Source organism: Bos grunniens, chromosome 6, assembly GCF_055505025.1.
Source record: "Bos grunniens cultivar Pamir isolate PY7600 chromosome 6, Bosgru_T2T1.0, whole genome shotgun sequence".
In the NCBI taxonomy this organism is placed as follows: Eukaryota; Metazoa; Chordata; class Mammalia; order Artiodactyla; family Bovidae; genus Bos; species Bos grunniens.
In genome coordinates this window covers 71,127,245-71,145,927 of record NC_141170.1, presented here as the reverse complement: position 1 = coordinate 71,145,927, position 18,683 = coordinate 71,127,245, and positions in this window count along the sequence as shown.

The window sequence follows — 18,683 nt, the reverse complement described above, 5'->3', positions numbered from 1 at the left end:
CCCTCAGAGATGTTCATGGAGTTACACAGAGAAGAGAAGAGGGAGGAAGGAGACAGAGGTGGCCAGGAGGATAAAAGGGGGAAGCAAAAGGAGAAAGACTGATCCAGCCAGTAATTAGTTCCCTAAGTGTTCTCCACAGCCCAGAACACACAAAGAAATTCACAGAGTTGGGTAGAGAAGGGAAGGGGGAGGGAGGAGATAGAGGCAACTTGGTGGAGAAAAAGGAGAGTCCAAAAGGGGAGAAAGCAATCCAGCCAGTAATCTCATTCCCAAATAAGAATGGGTACTGAAGATTGGGTTCTTAAAGGTACAAAATTGATAACAAATACCAAAAAGCAAAGATTAAAAATCTAGAGTAGAGGTTAGATTCTCAAAAATAAAATGTTAAAGGAAAAAACAAAGTCACAAAAATTATAATATATATATATATGAAGTTTGCTTTAAAAATAGGGTCTTTTTTTTGCAAAGTAATAGTAGGTTATAAAAATGAAAATTAAAGGAGTAGTAGAGGACTTAAAAATAAAAAAAATTTAAAGTTAAAAAAATGATAATAGTAAAAATATATCTAGGACTTTCTCTGGTGTTGTTGTGGACAGTGTGGGGTCAGTTCATTTTCAGATAGTTCCTTGGTCCGTTTACACTTCTCAAGATCTATAGGCCTCTTCCTATGTAGTTGGTGCTAACTGCAGGGTTTTAATCTATTGCACCTGTCACTTCCAAAGCAGTTCCCTATATTTATTTTAGCTTCTTCTGTTTGCTGGTCTCTTCAGTGTCTAATTTCTGCCCTGACACAAGGGGGCGGTGGTGGCCACTTTTTTTAGGTTCACTTGTTCAATCATGCTGTGGGGAGGGAGGAACACTGCAAACAAATATCACTGACACGTGTGGGGAGTGTTCCCAGTGTCTCAGCCACACTGGGTTTGCCCCCAGTCACGGCATGTGTGCTTTCCCAGTCTACACTGCTCAGGCTCTAGGTTGCTCTTCTGCGAACTGTCTGAGGTGGGACCTGGGTTGAGTGCACTTCCCAGGTCTAAGCTGCTCAGGTTCAGGATCTTGGGTACTCCACAAAGGCACAGACTTGATTGGGCCTGCGTTTTGTGTCCTTTCCAGGTCCCAGAAGCTGAAGTGAACAGGTGCTTGGTGAGCGCAGTCGCCCCTAGTTGGGGCTGCAACTTATCACGTCCCCTGTCCCTGTGGCTCGGTTTTCTGGGTATACAACCAGTGCGCCTTCTCAGGTGTGCCGTGTGTCTCTTCTCGGGAGCTGATCTCTGGCTGTGACCCTCCTGGCGGATGTCGACCGTCCAGAATCCCAAACAGTCTTGGTTAGCAATGAAGCCTGCTTGCAGTTTGGTAGATGATGCCTCTCTGGGGCCACAATTGCCCCCTTCTGGCTCTGGCTCCCCTTGCCTGCCTGTCTTTGGCAGGGGATGGGCCCCTCCACAGAGGACTAACTCTGCTCAGTCCTGTGTTCTGTGAGTGGGCCCGGCAGTGTCTTAGGTTAGGGCTTTTCACGGGAAAGCTATCCTACAGTCTGTGTTGCTATCTCTAGTTAGTTCCCTCAGATTGCCCTCGGGGCATTCAGGCCCTGTCCTTACCCTAAGCAATGCAGCGCGTGCCTCCCTGTCCAGTCCCTGCTTGCTAGTGGCGGATGCAAGCATTTGTGCTGCTTCTCCGCTGGGAGTTGCCTTTAGGCATGTAACCTATAGGTTTTAATTATTTATTTATTTTTCCTCCTGGTTATGTTGCCCTCTGAGGTTCCAATGCTTGTCACAGATTCGCTGGTGAGAATGTTTCCTGGTGTTTGGAAACTTCTCTTTTTTAAGACTCCCTTCCCGGGATGGATCTCTGTCCCTACCTTTTTTGTCTCTGCTTTTATCTTTTATATTTTTTCCTACCTCCTTTCAAAGACAAAGGGCTACCTTTCTGGGTGCCTGATGTCCTCTGCCAGCATTCAGAAGCTGTTTTGTGGAATTTGCTCAGTGTTCAAATGTTCTTTCGATTAATTTGTGGGGTAGAAAATGGTCTCCTGTCCTATTCCTCCTCCACCTTAGGACTGCCTCCTGTTTTTTTCTTTTTTTTAAACAGAAAACATTAGCTCTTCAAAACTTTTATATTTGGGGGGAAAATTCAAGTTGGATAAATTTACATCTTTCTCACACAAATAATACATAAACTATTGATGTGATGACTTAGGTAAGTTAGAAAGAAAAAAATGATGGTCATTGGGAGCCATCAAGAGCTCACCAAGAACAAGCAGAATTGTTTTTGTTCTTCTTTAACACAGTTGTTCAACTGGTGCCTTAGAAAATATTTTAAAACACATTAGATGTTGGCCTGAAGTTCCCATTTTTTAGCTACATTTCACAACATATGCATTGTTTCCTTGTGTATTCTTTTAAGTGAATTCACTTTTGTTTTTACTTAAATACATGTATTTAAAAAGAGGACTTGCTGGTAAGAGGAGGTAGGAAAGATGTGTTAAATGGAAGAAAAATGGTTTCAAAGAGAACAAGTTGCAGTAAAATTTAAAAGGTATAGAAAAAAAATATATATATAGGGCAGAATTTTAAAATGCCAGAAGCAGCTAGAGAGAAATGAGTCTGACTATAATAGAGGTTCCAAGGCACCCAGAGCGAGAGCTGTTGGATAGATAAGGAACACAGGTGAGTGACAGCCAGTTCTGAGATATCTGATAGACATATAAATGTACAGTCATGGACAGAAGAAGTTGGAGCAAAGATAGGGGTGATTAGAGCAGGAATCCTCAGATATTTGGTTGCAAAAATAAAGGAGTAAAAGTCTACTTGAGAGAGTAGTGGGGAAACTATTATTCCCCAAATAATACTTTCTACAATTAAGTGTTGCTTTTAGAGTTGTTATTTGGATATGATGCTTGTTAAACAATGTAGAAAGATATTAAAAGAAGTGATGTGAAGGTAGGCCTCTGAGATGGACCCATTTTGCTTCTATTCTGAGGATGACAGCTTTTTAAATATTTCACTTTCTTCAACCCAAGAATCCCACATTCTTCTACATGACCTTAGAAACTTGCTAAATGTCTAGTGATAAGTTCAGTCAGTTCAGTTCAGTCACTCAGTTGTGTTCAACTCTGAGACCCCATGGACTGCAGCATGCCAGTCCTCCCTGTCCATCACTAACTTCCAGAGTTTACTCACTCATGTCCATTGAGTCGGTGATACCATCCAACCATCTCATCCTCTGTTGTCCCCTTCTCCCGCCTTCAATCTTTCCCAGCATCAGGGTATTTTCAAATGAGTCAGTTCTTCATATCAGGTGACCAAAGTATAGGAGTCTCAGCTTCAGCATCAGTCCTTCCAATGAATATTCAGGACTGATTTCATTTAGAATGGACTGGTTGGGTCTCCTTGCTGTCCAAGAGACTCAAGAGTCTTCTCCCAAACCACAGTTCAAAAGGATCAATTCTTCGGTGCTCAGCTTTCTTTATGGTCCAACTCTCACATCCATACATGACTACTGGAAAAACCATAGCCTTGACTAGACAGGTCTTTGTTGGCAAAGTAATGTCTCTGCTTTTAAATATGGTGTCTATGTTGGTCATAGCTTTTCTTCGAAGGAGCAAGCCTCTGTTAATTTCATGGCTGCAGTCACCATCTGTGGTGATTTTGGAGCCCACCAAAATAAAGTGTCTCACTGTTTCCATTGTTTCCCCATCTATTTGCCATGAAGTGATGGGACCAGATGCCACGATCGTTTTCTGAATGTTGAGTTTTAAGCCAACTTTTTCACTGTCCTCTTTCATTTTCTTCAAGAGGCTCTTTAGTTCTTCTTTGCTGTGTCCCTTAAGTGTGGCATCATCTGCATATCTGAAGTTATTGATATTTCTTCTGGCAGTCTTGATTCCAGCTTGTGCTTCATCCAGCCCAGAGTTTCTCATGATGTACTCTGCATATAAGTTAGATAAGCAAGGTGACAATATACGGTCTTGATGTACTCCTTTTCCTATTTGGAACCAGTCTGTTCCATGTCCAGTTCTACTGTTGTTTCTTGACTTGCATACAGATTTCTCAGGAGGCAGTCAGGTGGTCTGGTATTCCCATCTCTTTCAGAATTTTCCAAGTTTGTTGTGATCCATACAGTCAAAGGCTTTGGCATAGTCAATAAAGCAAAAGTAGATGTTTTTCTGGAACTCTCTTGCTTTTTCAGTGATCCGATTGAGGCTGGCAAGTTGACCTCTGGTTCAGTGATATGAAAAAAGAGGACATTGTTGAATGAGAGATGTATGCAGCTAGAGAAAAAGTTGAAAGGATGAGAGCTAACCTGTTGGAAAACTTTTAGAAGGTATAGCATGAAAACTAAGATCATGAAAACCTGATGGCCCATGTAAGAGATTAAAGATGTTGAAGGGGAGCCAATGGATCTGGGACCTGAGTGCAGTCAGTAAGAATTTTAAGGAAAAGGGGATCCATATATGAAAGTTGGACAATGAATGGAGACTCAGTGTTTGTGCTATGGGAAAAGAACTTTGAGGACAGAATCTGGGAAATAAGTAACATTGAGCTCAGACCATATAGATCACCTAATGACAGATAATCAAATATTTGGTGAAAGGCAGTCAAACAGGGCAGCCCCACTTCACCAGGATGTATAGATTACCCTGATGGACTGGAGGCTTCTCAGTTCAGTTCAGTTCAGTTCAGTCACTCAGTCATGTCTGACTCTTTGCAACCCCATGAATCAGAGCACGCCAGGCCTCCCTGTCCATCATCAACTCCCGGAGTTCACTCAAACTCACGTACATTGAGTCAGTGATGCCATCCAACCATCTTATCTTCTGTTGTCCCCTTTTCCTCCTCCCCCCAATCCCTCCCAGCATCAGGGTCTTTTCCAGTGAGTCAACTCTTCGCATGAGGTGGCCAAAGTACTGGAGTTTCAGCTTTAGCATCAGTCCCTCCAGTGAACACCCAGGACTGATCTCCTTTAGAATGGACTGGTTAGATCTCCTTTCAGTCCAAGGGACTCTCAAGAGTCTTATCCAACACCACAGTTCAAAAACATCAATTCTTTGGTGCTCAGCTTTCTTCAGAGTCCAACTCTCACATCCATACATGACCACTGGAAAAACCATAGCCTTGACTAGACGGACCTTTGTTGGCAAAGTAATATCTCTGCTTTTCAATATGCTATCTAGGAGGCTTCTCAAGTTCTATGTAAAAGTAGAATATAAAAATGTGAGGTTAAAAACTTCAGCTGAGCTTATAATTGTTCACCATTATCCTTCTAAGAATAAAGAAACCTTGGCTTTTAAATAAGACAGAGGAATTCCTAATTTTCCCAGAAAAAAAAATGAACTGATGTGTTAATTTACAGTAAGTAAGAAAGAAATGAAACCACGTGTTATTTTAGCAGAAATCATTTAATACAAGAAACTAGTTGAAGAAATATTGGAAAAATTATAACTCAAAAGGGGAACAGTGAGATACCATATTCCTAGGGCAGTTAGCAGTGAGCAACTTGTGTTCCTCAGACTATAAAATAAAACGACCATTTCCAGGTTATTAGAAAGTAGAAGCTTGAAGAAGAGACCTGTGGAATAGGTACCACATCTTTGAGAAGGTGATGCTACAAAACAGGTGTTAATGTCTCAGAAACATGAAAAGGGGAGCTTCTAAAGAGCCAGAACTCAAACTTTGAGGTGAGATTGACAGTGGCTGATGCTGGCATCTCTGAGGGGACACAGTGTGGCCAATTTTGAGAGTGTTGAGAGACACGTCCAAATCCAACTAGACCCAATTGCTTCTGTCAAGGTGAAAGCTCCTGGCTGGGATGACACAGAACTCAAACAAAAAGAAACAAGTCAGTGTCACCTCTTGACTTCCAGTTTTATCTAGCTCTTTCTACTTGAACAACCTAACAGTATATTAGCTGGAAAAGGAGAAAGGTAATTTTCAGAGTCCCATCTCCAGCTTCATACACACAAACACATATATGAGGGATGGATTTGAAGCTGGGAGACAAGACCTTAATAACTTATCTAAATGTCAACTTTGAGATACTTCACAGTTGCTTTCCTGATATTTCTGTTTTCAGTCATTTCTGCTTCAAAATTTTCATAAATAATTTAAATGATAACATGGTTGTTATTATAACTGTATATGACTGAAATACGGAAGTTTTTCTTGTCATGATAGATAATAGAAGAATCCTTAAGCATTCTCAAGGAGGCAAAATAGCCTGAATTTTTATTAATGATGAATTAAAGGACAAATAAATTGAAAACTCATGTGAGGTTGGAAGGTAAACTTTTGACTATTAACTGAATAAAAGTTAAGAGTAAAATGATTGTCAGATAAGCTGATGCAATCCTCCTGCTGCTGCTGCTAAGTCGCTTCAGTCGTGTCCGACTCTGTGCGACCCCATAGACGGCAGCCCACCAGGATCCCCATGCCCTGGGATTCTTCAGGCAAGAACACTGGAGTGGGTTGCCATTTCCTTCTCCAACGGATGAAAGTGAAAAGTGAAAGTGATGTTTCTCAGTCGTGTCCAACTCTTAGCGACCCCATGGACTGAAGCCCCACCAGGCTCCTCCATCCATGAGATTTTCCAGGCAAGAGTACTGGAGTGGGGTGTCACTGCTTTCTCCAAATGCAATCCTACATGTTACTAATACTTTCCTTAATGATATCATTATGTTAGCTAACACATATTGAGTACATTCTATGCAAAGTGCTTTACAGGCATTATTTTATTAATAAAACACCTACAAACTCTCTGAGGTAGATTCAGGTGGTATCCCCATATTATCTATGAAATAATGGAGGCTTAAAAATGGATAAATATTTGCCTAAACTTACACAGTAAGTGGTAAAAGGATTCAAATCAAGCTTTATACCAAACACTTAACTAGCATGTTATATATCTGTGGTAGACAGAATAACAACCCTTTAAATATATCCAAGTCCTAATTTCTAGAACCTGTGAATATGTCACCCCACATAGCAATAGGATTTTGAAGACCTAATTAAGGATCTTGAGATGTGATAATTAACCTGGATTTTCTGACTAGACACAATGTAATACCAGGGATCCTTACAAGTGAAACAGGGAGGCAAAAAACTCAGCATCAGAGAAGAAGATATGAATACATTTGAATCAGTTCTAATGAGCTGGATGAAACTGGAGCCTATTATACAGAGAGAAGTAAGCCAGAAAGAAAAACACCAATACAGTATACTAATGCATATATATGGAATTTAGAAAGATGGTAACAAAAACCCTGTATACGAGACAGCAAAAGAGACACTGATGTATAGAACAGTCTTTTGGACTCTGTGGGAGAGGGAGAGGGTGAGATGATTTGGGAGACTGGCATTGAAATATGTATAATATCATATATGAAACGAATCACCAGTCCAGGTTCGATGCACGATACTGGATGCTTGGGGCTGGTGCACTGGGATGACCCAGAGGGATGGTATGGGGAGGGAGGAGGGAGGAGGGAGAAGGGTTCAGGATGGGGAACACATGTATACCTGTGGCAGATTCATTTTGATATATGGCAAAACCAATACAATATTGTAAAGTTCAATAAAATAAAATTTAAAAAAAAAAAGAAAATTCAAACAGAATCAAAATAACACAATGTGAAAAAGACTCAACCAGCCATTGCTAGCTTTGAAGTTGCCACTACCTAAGAAATGCTGGCAGCCTTTAGAAGTTTGAAAAGGCAAAGACAGATTTTCCAGAAGACTCTCAGAAGAAATGCTGCTCTGCTGACTGACACATTGATTTGGGTCCAGGGAGACTCATTTCAGATGTCTGACCTCCAAAATTATAAGATAATATATTTGTGATTTTTAAGCTACTGAGTTTGTTGTAATTTGTTAAAGCTGCAATAGGAAGCTGAACAATATATTTTTGCTATGAGACAGATGGCCATTTCTTCTCCTGCTCCCAACTGATGAGACATTACATTCTCTAATCTGCATGTTTCTCTTAAAAAAAAAAAATATTGCAAACCCAAAGAGACACAAAATAAGCTGTTGCTGGTTTGCTTAAGCAAATTGATTTTTGTCTCTAACACCGGAGATATAATAGGGAATTCTGCCAGCCCTGATTTTCAAATATATCTGGATCTACTCAACACTTCTCCCTAATCCATCTGACACTAGTATTTGCCCATTGGATCCTCAGAGTAGCTTCTCAGTTGTTCACTTTGAATTTTATGTTGCCCTCTCCAGCTCTTCTTCAATTCCATAGCTAAAGTTGTCTTTTTAAACCAAAATCTTTCTTAGACTGTTTCCACTTACTTTATATTTTCTTTTCCTTTTTTTTTTGACTCTTTTATTTTTTTATTTTTTTTAATTTTATTTTATTTTTAAACTTTACATAATTGTATTAGTTTTGCCAAATATCAAAATGAATCCGCCACAGATATACATGTGTTCCCCATCCTGAACCCTCCTCCCTCCTCCCTCCCCATACCATCCCTCTGGGTCATCCCAGTGCACTAGCCCCAAGCATCCAGTATCGTGTATCGAATCTGGACTGGCAACTCGTTTCTTACATGATATTTTACATGTTTCAACGTCATTCTCCCAAATCTGCCCACCCTCTCCCTCTCCCACAGAGTCCAAAAGACTGTTCTATACATCAGTGTCTCTTTTGCTGTCTCGTACACCGGGTTATTGTTACCATCTTTCTAAATTCCATATATATGCGTTAGTATACTGTATTTATGTTTTTCCTTCTGGCTTACTTCACTCTGTATAATAGGCTCCAGTTTCATCCACCTCATTAGAACTGATTCAAATGTATTTTTTTTAATGGCTGAGTAATACTCCATTGTGTATATGTACCACAGCTTTCTTATCCATCCATCTGCTGATGGACATCTAAGTTGCTTCCATGTCCTGGCTATTATAAACAGTGCTGAGATGAACATTGGGGTACACGTGTCTCTTTCCCTTCTGGTTTCCTCAGTGTGTATGCCCAGCAGTGGGATTGCTGGATCATAAGGCAGTTCTATTTCCAGTTTTTTAAGGAATCTCCACACTGTTCTCCATAGTGGCTGTACTAGTTTGCATTTTCTGTGAATGTTAATTTGTATGAGACCTATAATTTTTGTAGATTTATTTATTAAATTGTGATTTTATTAAACATTACAGTTTTCATATTGACTGTTTTGGGTTCCCAGAAATTTAATCATATTAAGTTTAGAGTTATTTCATTTTTCACTTTCAGTTTTTATGCTCTGAGGGCTTGATCTTGTCTAATTGCAATGGCTAATACTCTCATTACATTGTTAAACAGTAGTGTAGAGAGATGGATTAATTGTCTTATTTTTTTACCTTATGAAAAAGTCTCATATTTCTCTAATAAACTAAAATATTGGCTGTAAGATCAAAGTGTATCATTTAACCCAAATGACAGCCAGCATTCAATATATTAAAATGATCACATACAGGATCAGGTTTAGAAGGTACTCATCAAGTTCTGTTTCACTGAGTATTTTAAACATGATCAGGCATTGACATTGTGACATATCTTCTTAATGCCTATTAAAATGAAAAAGTGTTATTTTTCTCTTTACTTCTATTCATATAATTACATGATATTATTAGAGTTTCTATTATCTAACTACCTTTGCATTCCAGGAATACACTTCACGTGTATATGGCACATATTTTAAATTTTTGGATTAAAAATTTTTAGATTCTTAGGATTCTACTTGTTAAATTTTTAAGTAAGATTTTGCATTGATTCTCAATAGTAAGAATGGTCCATAGATTTTTTTGCTTTTGTTAGCAACCTTTATTAGGCATCAATATTAAAGTTATACTAATTTCATAAGACAAAGTTAGAATTGTATCTTTTTATATTGTATAACAGTTTCAGTTTCATGAGAACTATTGTTTTAAGTTTATGTTTACTTTTATTTTTTCTGTTGGTTTCCATAACTTCTGTTTATTCCTTTATGGCATTTGATTAGTTAGACTCTATTCTAATTAATTTTGCTAAATTATAATTTTCTAGAAAATTATCTACTTCATCTACTTTTCCAAATTTATGTGTAAGGATAAAATAAAAGCATCTTAAAGCAGTTGAGTTTTTCTGTTTCAACATTACTATTCATTATCTCTAAATGTGTATATCTGAATTTTTTATTTTGTTAAGATTAGTCTTCTGATTTATTGATTTTTCGAAAATAGTTTCTGAAAAAATACTTGCTATTTTATTTCCTAACATTAACGTGTAATTTTTCTTCACTTATTGTCCTTTAGCTTCTTTTTGTTTAAATCATCTTAGTTCTTTTTAAGAAAATATGTAATTTATTTATTTTATTACATTTTAACTACTACTGTAATTATCATTTTAAAAGCCTTCAATTCTCCTTTGGTTCATGAGTTGTTTAGTAGCATGTTTTTCCCCTGAATGAAAAGGTTGTTTTTATTTTCTTATCATTTCTTGTTGTATTGCTGTGTGGTTAAGGAAGGGCTGTTTTTATTATTTGTCTTCTATAGAATATACTGCAGCTAACTGTGCCTAAGATATTTTCAAGTTTTATAATTAACCATACATTTTTATCATCTGTTTTGAGTGTCAGTCTTCTAAACATGTATTCATGAGTAATAAAATGAAAAGTAGATTCATATACAGAGAAAAGAAGATAAACTTAAGCATTTAACTCAAGTTTAGCACTTAATTCATAGAGCAAAAATAAACAATTCTCTTAAACTTTATGGTAATTGATTTCTTCATCTGTTACATAAATTTACTGGGCCAGAAAATCTTTTTCAGTGACTTTGTGATCCATGCAAAAATCCAAGCATCTAACTAACTATAATACAGGTGATTTTTGAAAGATAATTTTCTGAATGTTTACTGATTATGCATGTTTGTATTTATCCCTTCATTTATAATGTTGTATACCAAGTTCATGGTGCTAGTTTATTAAATTGCCCTTTGTTGTTTTGTTTTGTTTTTACTCAAGACACATAAGATTATACTATAGATATCTTATTTTCTAATATCAGATATTTACAGAAAAACTCTATATTTCTGCCATTTTTCTAAGAAAAAATGCACGTACAGTATAGGCATACACTATATGTGAACACTTTCCAAACTCAATTCCAAGTCTTACCCCTCTGAAACATGTTTTCCTATTTTTTCTCTAAAGCAAAAATAAGGAGAGTATATTATCTACTCTGAGATAAATAGATAATTTTTGTGACTTTGGAAATGTCTGATTTAGAGATATATTTCTAAATCCAACCTAAACTTTAACTTAATGAAATACTTTTGAGGCTTTGGGATATTTACCACACAATAAAACTAGCACATGAATAACTACTTCTACAATTTTAAGTTACTTCATATTTTTATTGAAAAACTTAGCAAGGTTCATAGATGAATTTTCAATCATCAATTTGTATATACCTGACAAGCTTCTGTGCTAGAGAATTTCAACAAGAGCTATTGGGCCCTATGTCTCTGTTGGAAATGATGTTGCTTAATTACTACTACATTTGAAAACACTCATCCTGGATAACTAAAATCATAATCCACGGTCAACACTGCAAAGACGGTAGAATGTCCATTTCAACTTGATTGGGAACTGGTTCAGGATCAGTTCAGTTCAGTCACTCAGTCGTGTCCGACTCTGTGACCCCATGAATTGCAGCATGCCAGGCCTCTCTGTCCATCACCAACTCCCGGAGTTCACCCACATTCACGTCCATCGAGTCAGTGATGCCATCCAGCCATCTCATCCTTTGTCGTCCCCTTATCCTCCTGCCCCTAATCCCTCCCAGCATCAGAATCTTCTCCAATGAGTCAACTCTTCGCATGAGGTGGCCAAAGTACTGGACTTTCAGCTTTAGCATCATTCCTTCCAAAGAAATCCCAGGGCTGATCTCCTTCAGAATGGACTGGGTGGATCTCCTTGCAGTCCAAGGGACTCTCAAGAGTCTTCTCCAACACCACAGTTCAAAAGCATCAATTCTTTGGTGCTCAGCCTTCTTCACAGTCCAACTCTCACATCCATACATGACCACAGGAAAAACCATAACCTTAACTAGATGGACCTTTGTTGGCAAAGTAATGTCTCTGCTTTTGAATATGCTATCTAGGTTGGTCATAACTTTCCTTTCGCAGTGATACTAAGGCCCACTTTACTTCACATTCCAGGATGTCTGTTTCAGGATAGGTGAGCTTAAACTTGATGGTCAACAATTGTGACTTTCTCTCAGAGTTCCAAAGAATATCAAGGAGAGTAAGAAAGCCTTCCTCAATGTTCAAGGCAAAGAAATAGAGGAAAACAATAGAATGGGAAAGACTAGAGATATCTTCAAGAAAATTAGAGATACCAAGGGAACATATCATGCAAAGATGGGCACAATAAAGGACAGAAATGCTATGAACCAGCAGAAACAGAAGATATAGAGAAGAGGTGGCAAGAATACACAGAACTATACAGGAAAGATCTTCATGACTCAGATAACCAAAATGGTGTGATCAGTCACCGAGAACCAGACATCCTGGAATGTGAAGTCAAGTGGGCCTCAGGAAGAATCACTACAAAAAAAGCTAGTGGAGGTGATGGAATTCCTGTTGAGCTATTTCAAGTCCTAAAAGATGATGCTGTGAAAGTGCTGCACTCAATATGCAAGCACATTTGGAAAACTCAGCAGTGGCCACAGGACTGGAAAAGGTCAGTTTTCATTTCAAACACAAAGAAAGGCAATGCCAAAAAATGCTCAAACTACCACACAATTGCACTCATCTCACATGCTAGCAAAATAATGCTCAAAATTCTCCAAGCCATCAGGCTTCAACAGTATGTGAACTGTGAACTTCCAGATGTTCAAGCTGGATTTATAAAAGCCAGAGGAATCAGAGATCAAATTGCCAACATCAGTTGGATCATCGAAAAAGCAAGAGAGTTCCAAAAAAACATCTAATTCTGCTTCATTGATTGTGCCAAACCTTTGGCTGTGTAGATCACCACAAACTGTGGAAAATTCTGAAAGAGATGAGAATACCATATCTTATCTGTCTCCTGAGAAATCTGTATCCAGGTCAAGAAGCAACAGTTAGAGGACATGGAACAACAGACTGGTTCCAAATTGGGAAAGGAATATGTCAAGGCTGTATATTGTCATCTTGCTTATTTAACTTATATGCAGAGTCGATTATACAAAATGCCAATCTGGATGAAGCACAAGCTGGAATCAAGATTGCTGAGTGAAATATCAGTAACCTCAGATATGCAGGTGACACCACCCTTATGGCAGAAAATGAAGAAGAACTAAAGAACCTCTTGATAAAAGTGAAAGAGGAGAGTGAAAAAGTTGGCTTAAAACTGAACATTCAGAAGGCTAAGATCATGGCATCTGGTCCCATCACTTCATGGTAAATAGATGGGGAAACAATGAAAACAGTGAGAGACTTTATTTTTGGAGCTCCAAAATCACTGCCTATGGTTACTGCAGCTGTAAAATTAAAAGACGCTTGCTCTTTGGAAGGAAAGTTATGAGCAACCTAGACAGCATATTAAAAAAGCAGAGACCTTACTTTGCCAACAAAGTCTAATCAAAGCTATAGTTTTTCCAGTAGTCATATATGGATGTGAGGATTGGACCATAAAGAAAACTGAGCACTGAAGAATTGATGCTTTAGAACTGTGATAGTGGAGAAGACTTTTGAGAGTCCCTTAGACAGCAAGGAGATCAAACCAGTCCATCTTAAAGGAAATCAGTCCTGAATATTCATTGAAAGGACTGATGCTGAAGCTGAAGCTCCAATACTTTGGCCACCTGATGCAAAGAACTGACTGATTGGAAAGACCTTGAAGCTGGGAAAGATTGAAGGGAGCAGGAGAAGGGGAGGACAGAGGATGAGATGGTTGGATGGCATCACTGACTTGATAGACATGAGTTGAAGCATTCTCTGGGAGTTGATGATGCACAAGGAAGTCTGGTGTGCTGAAGTCAATGGGTGCACAAAAGTACAGATGTGACTGTGAAACTGAACTGAATTGATTAAAAAAGGAAAAAATCTTTTTTGTAAGTAGCATCTTCTGACACAAGAGATTCCCTGGTGGCCCAGTGGTAAAAAATCTGCCTGCAATGCAGGAGACACCAGTTCAATCCCTGGGTTGGAAGGATTACTTGGAGGAGGAAATGCCATCCTAGTCCAGTATTGTTGCTAGGAGAATCCCATGGAGGAGGATCCTGCTAGACTACAGTCCATAGGGTCTCAAAGGATCTGACATGAGTGAGCATGCATGCACTTTCTAATACAGGTGTGTGTGTGTGTGTATGTGTGCATGTGTGCCCAACTTATATGGACAGAGAAGTACATAAATATGTCACATGACATTAGCCTTTTTAACTTAAGTGAATATGCAAGAAAAAAAAAAGGACTATGGTTTTAATCTAAAAAAAACATTAGTTGAAGAGTCTAATGTACTAAATATAATAGAAAGATATCTATAAGATACTTAGTATAGTGTAATTTTAATGTTTATGCATTCTTTAATTTAGATTTCCAAAAAGTGTATTTAATTTTCCATATGTTCATTTGTACCATTTTAATGCTAAATCTCTAAATAGAGATCATATATACCAACCTTATCTTAGAACACTTTAACATTTCATTTAATTAGAAAAAGGCAAAGAGAAATGTTAAATTAAGTGGTAAATTTAAAAAATAACTACATATATAAACCATATATCAGAATAACTTTCCTAGCATTGTGAAGTCTGGGCATTTTGAAAATTGAAGGTAGCTTTAATATAAATTAATAAATGAAATAGGAAACCAGTACAAGCCCTGACTCATTGTTGCAATTCGCCAGTAGTATTTTAACTATATTATAATTAACAAAATAAGGCAAACTAATGTTTCTGAACCTGTAATGAATACTAGAAAGGTAAGAGTACATAAATCGAGAACTTCCAGATGTACAAGCTGAATTCAGAAAAGGCAGAGGAACCAAAAATCAAATTATTAATATTCATTAGATTATAGAAAAAGCAAGGAAATTAAAAAAAAAAATCTGCTCCATTGACTACACTAAAGTCTTTGTGTGGATCACAACAAACTGTGGAAAATTCTTAAAGAGATAGGAGTACCAGACCACCTCACTTGCCTCCTAAGAAACCTATATGCAGGTCAAGAAGCAACAGTTAGAACCAGATCTGGAAAAACGGACTGAGTCAAAGATGGGACAGCTTGTCATGGCTGTATATTGTCACCCTGATTACTGAACTTCTATGCAGAGTACATCATGTGAAAAGCCAGGCTAGATGACTCACAAGCTGGAATCAAGTTTGTGGGGAGAAATATCAACAACCTCAGATATGAAGATGATACCACTTTGATGGCAGAAGGCAAAGAGGAAATAAAGAGCCTTCAAAGATGAAGGTGGGGTTGCTCCTCCCAGCAAAGGAGAAAAGGAAAGATATAAGCATCTGAATGCAGAGTTCCAAAGAATAGCAAGAAGAGATAAGAAAGCCTTCCTCAGGGATCAATGCAAAGAAATAGAGGAAAACAACGGAATGGGAAAGACTAGAGATATCTTCAAGAAAATTAAAGATACCAAGGGAACATTTCATGCAAAGATGGGCTTGATAAAGGTCAGAAATGGTATGGACCTAACAGAAGCAGAAGATATCAAGAAGAGGTGTCAAGAATACACAGAAGAACTGTACAAAAAAGATCTTCACAATCCAGATAATCATGATGGTATGATCACTGACCTAGAGCCAGACATCCTGGAATGTGAAGTCAAGTGGGCCTTAGAAAGCATCACTACAAACAAAACTAGTGGAGGTGATGGAATTCCAGTTGAGCTATTTCAAATCCTGAAAGATGATGCTGTGAAAGTGCTGCACTCAATATGCCAACAAATTTGGAAAACTCAGCAGTGGCCACAGGACTGGAAAAGGTCAGTTTTCATTCCAATCCCAAAGAAAGGCAATGCCAAAGAATGCTCAAACTACTGCACAATTGTACTCATTTCACACGCTAGTAAAGTAATGCTCAAAATTCTCCAAGCCAGGCTTCAGCAATACATGAACCATGAACTTCCTGATGTTCCAGCTGGTTTTAGAAAAGGCAGAGGAACCAGAGACCAAATTGCCAACATCTGCTGGATTATCTAAAAAGCAAGAGAGTTCCAGAAAAACATCTATTTCTGCTTTATTGACTATGCCAAGGCATTTGACTGTGTGGATCATAATAAACTGTGGAAAATTCTGAAAGAGATGGGAATACCAGACCACCTGACCTGGCTCTTGAGAAATTTGTATGCCGGTCAGGAAGCAACAGTTAGAAGTGGACATGGAACAACAGACTGGTTCCAAATAGGAAAAGGAGTATATTGTCACCCAGCTTCTTTAACTTATATGCAGTGTACATCATGAGAAATGCTGGGCTGGAAGAAGCACAAGCTGGAATCAAGATTGCTGCGAAAAATATCAATAACCTCAGATATGCAGAAAACACCAGCCTTGGCAGAAAGTGAAGAGGAACTCAAAAGCCTCTTGATGCAGGTGAAAGAGGAGAGTGAAAAAGTTGGCTTAACATTCAACATTCAGAAAACAAAGATCATGGCATCTGGTCCCATCACTTCATGGGAAATAGATGGGGAAACAGTGGAAACAGTTTCAGACTTTATTTTTGGGGGCTCCAAAATCACTGCAGATGGTGACTGCAGCCATGAAATTAAAAGGCACTTACTCCTTGGAAGGAAAGTTATGACCAACCTAGATAGCATATTGAAAAGCAGAGACATTACTTTGCAAACAAATGTCCATCTAGTTAAGGTTATGGTTTTTCCTGTGGTCATGTATGGATGTGAGAGTTGGACTGTGATGAAAGCTGAGTGCCAAAGAATTGATGCTTTTGAACTGTGGTGTTGGAGAAGACTCTTGAGAGTCCCTTGGACTGCAAGGAGATCCACCCAGTCCATTCTGAAGGAGATCAGCCCTGGGATTTCTTTGGAAGGAATGATGCTAAAGCTGAAAGTCCAGTACTTTGGCCACCTCATGCGATGAGTTGACTCATTGGAGAAGATTCTGATGCTGGGAGGGATTAGGGGCAGGAGGAGAAGGGGATGACAGAGGATGAGATGGCTGGATGGCATCACTGACTTGATGGATGTGAGTCTGAGTGAACTCCGGGAGTTGGTGATGGACAGGGAGGCCTGGCATGCTGCGATTCATGGGGTCACAAGGAGTCGGACACGACTGAGCGACTGAACTGAACTGAAAGATGAAGGTGAAAGATGAGAGTGATAAAGCTAGCTTAAAACTTAACATTCAAAAAACTAATATCATGGCATCCAGTTCCATCATGCATGTGTGCATGTTAAGTTGCTACAGTCATGTCTGACTTTTTTTGACCCTATGGACTGTAACCCATCAGGCTCCTCTGTGCATGGGATTGTCCAGGCAAAAATACTAGAGTGTGTTGCCTTTTTCTCTCCAGAGAGTCTTCTCAACCCAGAGATCAAACCTGGAGAATGAGGACCATTGGGACTTAGCATAAACAGTGCAGTGGATTCACAAGGGCAGAAGCTGATGCAAGTTTCAGGCTACTCTGTTTTCCTGGAAGGTTTCTTGAATGAGATCAGAGCAGCACAACTTCATGGCCACCATATCTCACCCCTTTGTCTGTGTAAATCCATTTTCCACCCATATTCTGGAGCTACCTCATGGTTTCCTGAAGGAAAATTTAGATGAGGGAAATTAGTGAGATGAACCATAGTCACTGTCACTGCAGTTGTTCTTGGGAACACACCTGTTACTCACTCTTTTTATTTCTCATTACAGTATATGTTTTAAATATTCTATATAACTACATGTTCAAATTCAGGTATTACCTGCATGGGGTTTGGTGGCCTATGTGGTTGTGCACACTACTTCTATGCCTCCTTTACTGTGAAGGACATTCCTGACCAGAAGCTATATCATGTGCAATTTTATGTTAGTGGATTAGGTATATCTGAGTCACTGCAAATCTACTATAAATCTCCAGATAATAGCCTGGCTGAGGTTCTTTGGGCAGGAAAGTTAAATCCATTTGTTAAATACTCACATAGCTATGAGCATGAACTGCTGGCCTTTCTAAAATGGAAGGGACTTAATAGAGTCCACTCATCACCAAATGGATGGCTGATTTCTTTGAGATATAATTCAGCATCAGGGATTCACTATCTGTAGCCATGTGGATGATATGGAGAACTGGGCTACTTGTTCATGAAGCTTACAGATATTCTTGTTTCTATTTAAGTTCAGTGCCTCTGGTGGTGTTATAAGTATAAGTTGAATTATGTCCTCCTTTAATATATATTGAAGCTGAATCGCCAGTACTTATGAATGTGACTTTATTTGCCATAGTATAGGTGCAGATGTAATCAAGTTAAAATGAAGTTATTAGGGTGGGACCTACACCATGTAAAGACAGAGACATAGGGAGAATGCCATGTAATGCCAGAAACAAAAATTGGAGTGATGCAGCTGCAAGCCAAGAAATGCCAAGGACTCTTCCATCAGCTCTTCCATCGGAAGCTAAGAAGAAGCAAGGAAGGATTCCCCCTACAGATTTCAGAAGAAGCACAGCCCTCTGGCACCTCAATTTTTCACTTCTAGTCTCAGAACTGTGAGACAGAACATTTCTGTTGTTGTAAGCCA